The following is a 4,983-nucleotide window of genomic DNA, read 5'->3' on the forward strand; positions in this document are numbered from 1 at the left end:
GCTAGCTACCGCTGCTGCTCGCCGCTCCGCTCTTTCGTGAACTCCCCGCGAGTCCGCGAGGTCGCGGCTGCGATCTTTTGAATTATCATCGGGTGGTGATGATTCGCAGGTGATGATGATCCCTTCTCCCTCTCGTTAAAGGCGCAGCCTTTAGAGAATATTGATAAATTGCGATTCCTTTGATACAAGTGACGTGTGTCTTACCGAGGCTTACGGTGCCATTATAATTGCAAAACTCGACTGCGCTTAGCGCCGGTTATTTTTCATCCTGCCATCCTCATTTCTTATCGTACAACCGCGACGTGTTAATGAAAAGTATACGTCGATAAATGCAATGCCGGCGAGCATCTCGCTCGTTCGGGACACTTAATTACACGCAGTTGCCAGGTCTTAAAATCCATCTCGTGTGATTAAAAGCAACCGCGACGTAATCGCGATGCAAAAAAACGCGCCGGGACGATCGGCTGGACGATCGGCGCGTCGATCGCGAGCGAATAACGAATCGATATCGGAATTGGCGGTGCTCGATAATTAGTCTCGGCCGTTCGCTTCAATTAGGATAAGCTTGCGTAACGAGATGATTGAGGGAGCGACGTGATTCGTTAGCCGGCCCGGAGGAATATCGCGGTGTCCCCGAGGCCCCTCGACGAGTGTCGCGTGAACCAACCGGATACTTTAATGACCTCTAACGACGAGCAATTAACTCGAATCGGATAGTAATGTTATCAGCCTTGCGTTACAGGATTGCCTCGGCCTGTTCTATCCGGTGCGACGCGGTGATGCGATACGATGGCCGGCCACCGCTCGTTATGACAGCGTCAGAATGTTCGGTGTTGTTTGCCCATTAGAGACTCGGCCGTTCGACAATGTCGAACACGAGAACGCATCGATCGCGCGTGTCGGATGACGTTATTTGTCTGATTTTCCGAGATATCGTTACTTTGTACAACGCGAGAGACGTACGACGTAAACGACTTTATAATCCGCAGGAAGACGTAAAAAACTTTGCGAAAATATAACATAATTGATAATTTATAAACTATTTCAACTATTTTACGTTTATAGCGTAAATTATACGTACAGGATTTTTTAAATTCTAAATAAATCACACGACATATATATATATATATATATATATATGCTGATAAAAATCTTGAAATTAAAGGGACATTTTTCTCCAGGTCGAAGTTGATTTTACAGATGCGTTTTCAATCGTGGCCACCACGAGCCGTCTTTCCAGAGTGCTCGGCACTTTGGTAACAGGACTCGCGTGCTTCTCTTATACGAGCACGTGTGCGTCGCGCGCGTCTGAAAACGATGGCCTTTGAAGTGCGTACTATAGCCTCGCGCATGTGTGTCCCTTGGCTTTTCCAGCAAACTACATGTAACCATGTTAACCATATGTCCATAAACCGTGGGTCTAATCATAGCCTCGTTAGTTCTCTCTCTCTCTCTCTACAGCCATCCTTCGGCTTTACAACCGGTTCGAATTAGCGTATTAATCTGCTCGCCCATTCGACAGATCAATTACCTTCACCGTCTCCATGATTAACAAATCTCACGAATGATACTGCGGTATCGCTTCATAAAATAATATAGGTTGTTTGACCTCAAAATTATTTTTGAATGTTCGCTGCAGCAAATATTGTTTATTCCTCATGAGGGACAAAAAACGTTACGAGTTCTTGTCACGTATTGACAACTTATGATAATGATGGTATGATAACTTAATTTTTATTACGTGGAAGATGCTTTTTTTCTAACAGCGGGAAAACTCTAGTCTGCGGTGAGCCTGAAAAAGAGGCGGTTTCACTTTTGTAAATGTGAAACCGCGGTATCCCCGAAAAGTCGAATAGTCGTTAGGCTCATGAGATTTGTTAACAGACCTCAAGGGGCGAGAAACGGCAGGCCTTTCGAGCCTCCTTTGTCCGCATTTTTTTACTAAGCCGACGCGCATCGTGTCAGTGTGAAATTTCAAAGTGCCATTCACTTTTCCGTCATCTCTCCACTTAGTACTTTGCTCTTCATCATTGGCTAGTTTGTCTTACTTGAGAAAAAAAAAAACCGATTGACTCAGACTATACGAGATTTAAAACTGAACCTTAAAACATGATAAAATAAAAAGCGAGCAATTTTTTTATACTTTTTATACTACCATTTTCCATGTCCAATAATTATTCTGACGTTAATTAAATTATTTTCATATTAATGACATACAGTACGCAACGGTAAGATTGATTTTCTCTTTCTCTCTCGGTTGTGTTACACCTCTGCCATTCGTAATCCATTTGTAGATCGTGATGAACGCGATCCAGTGCGGGATGGTATTTGCGAGCAAAGTGTCGTTCCGCCGGCTTCATAACAGCGGCTCCCGCCGCTCCATTCGTTTCAATTGTAATCGCGATGGGGCGCACCGCCGTGAAATTAATCGCGGAGCGGTGTCTTTGTCTAGTGATGGTGCGCGACCTTTATTATCGCAACAACGTTCGAAAGAACAGACGGATCTAATGACCCCGAGCCTTGAGAACGGTCTCGCGGTCGTGACACTCACACGCGCCTAATTATTCACTCGCAAGCTGCAGAGCAGACGTATGTATCTTCCTAAAGGAATCCTTCACTTTAATTTATCGACGCGCGTATATACAGCATACATAAATTCGAGCACGGATTATAACAAAAGTTACATATGACAATATTATATATTTTAGCATTATTGCCCTGAGTTAATTGTGTGAATGTTACCCCAATTACACGAGGGAAAATTTATGTGAAGCCTATATTTTCTAAACAGAGGGAAAGTATCTTTGTTATTTATTATTATTCTCTGTAGATCTTTTTGTTTCTTTAAATAAAAACATCGAAAACATACGCTTATGGATAATTCAGAGCAGTTTAGAAATGTAGGAAGCAAGGTTGATAGAAGATTATGACAATGATATAAAACAACGATTAATTTATTTGAACTTTTTTAAATTTATTTACAAAGTTCACAGCGACAATGTATCATCGTACTGTAATTTGTGATTAACATCTTGAGTTGTCGTAGCTCAGAGTACAGCATAGATATTCAGCCTATTACAGTAGACGTGTAATCGTCGTTAGCTTCCGTGAAACAAAGAATGGAAAATAAAGTAGTTACGTAAGCGCGGAAGAGTTGAGACCGAGTAGAATACCCACCAATCGCTATATCTCGAGAGAAAGGAAGAACGCTTTCTGCATTAGGAGCGTACAGCCATGATCGTAAAGGCGCGATGATCTGTGAGTAGAGGGTGAGCAGTGGCTGGTACCGAGGGGGTTGCAAATTGAATAACAAACGTTCACCCTCCTCGGTTAAATCACCGAAAAAGCCATCCCCCGGGCTTGCACGCTTGCCGCTAGACGTTAACCGCACCCCCCGCGAATTGCTGCGGCGCGACCCCGGCGCGACCCTCTCCGACTGCTTTGCATAACGATCTTATTTCGTAATCTCTGCCATATTGATCCAGTTTACGGTGCCGCGCTTGAAAATTGTTTACGGCGATGTCTCCGTCAGAACACGTCGAATCTGCATCTCGTATCTCGTACACGGTGAAATAAATTTCGTCTCTAGATCGAATTTAATGTTTCTATATTAATTTTGTGATACCTCTACAATTGTTTTGCTAGCTCGATTTGAAAATTAAAGAGACCATTTTTCTATAATCGCCTTATCAATTTATCAACGGCAAAACGTATTTAAAAACATGCGATTGTCTCGCGATCCGAATGACCGCTTCCGCCGTCGTTGTTTGAAGAATATTGCACATGTTATAATCAATTATGACCGGTCAGAAATGCTCGGGAGAATCAACTTTATAGAAGCTTAATGATCGCGTGACGCGGCTACTCCACTGTTTAGGCCCGAGAGAAGCGAGCCGAGTCATTCTCGCTAATAAGATCGAGGAGCTGAAGCACGTATCGGACGCATTTCCGTTGCACTCGCGAGGCGATGCCACAGAACGATGCACGACGCCGCGAATGACGCCGGCGAATCCCCCGAACGGAGCAAAGGTCGAAGTAAAATCCTGGAGCGGGAAAATAAAGTGGCACGACAAAGTGGGGGAGGCCTGATGTTATGACGGGACATTTCACGGTTGGTAGAATCTGGGATTTAACGGCCCGTGCGATAATATCGTCCCAAGAGCTCGTGTCCCGCTCGTGCTCCGTCGTGCTCTCCGCTTAGTGTCGTTCTATATGTCAGCCCGTTGGTACATCGGGGGGGTTGGTACGTTATTTCCTAACCTCGGGCTACCATGACTCTCTTGACATCGCAAATATTTTGATCTATATGTCAAAATTAAAAATAATTATTGGCGCGCGACGTTCTACTCGGCAAAGCAAATTGTGGATGAACTTACTTTCAATTCGTGCGTTTAGCAGGCGAGAGAGGATAAATTAATCCAGGCTGAGACTTGCGTGCTGGGATGCTCCTTAATAATCAGCGGCAGCAAGAGCGAAGGTCGAGCGAAGGAGTCGATAGAAACTAGAGCGTGGACTGTCTTTTTATAAATTACAATAGGAAGTCGGCGGTTGGACAGCAGGAACGAGCTTTGTGAATGGAGTGAAAGTACGATCGAAGAGAGTCTTCATTATTCACAAAAGCATTATTTATTTCCTTTTTCTCATTTTAAAATGAATTTATAATTTTTATAATAGTACAGTAATAAAGAAGAGTTAATAATAATAATTAATAATTAATAATTAATAATAATTAATAATAATTCATTGATAATAGTGCGATACTACATCCAAAGGGTGGGCTGATATGAGTTATCGTTCAAGTCCAAGTTCCAAACGTAATCAACAAATGTAGCCTGGAAAAAACTTTTAAATCACTAAGGAAAATCACTTTCACGTCGGACAACGTTCAAGGCCCTGCATGGTATGAAATCGTTTGGAACCTGTCCGTGTCCATACTCCACGGTCGTTTCTTCTTAACTGGTTCCGTCTCTCGCCTTCCGAAAA

The sequence above is a fragment of the Pogonomyrmex barbatus genome, unplaced genomic scaffold (genome assembly GCF_055798465.1).
Source record: "Pogonomyrmex barbatus isolate J1 unplaced genomic scaffold, ASM5579846v1 scaffold2, whole genome shotgun sequence".
Taxonomy (NCBI): Eukaryota; Metazoa; Arthropoda; class Insecta; order Hymenoptera; family Formicidae; genus Pogonomyrmex; species Pogonomyrmex barbatus.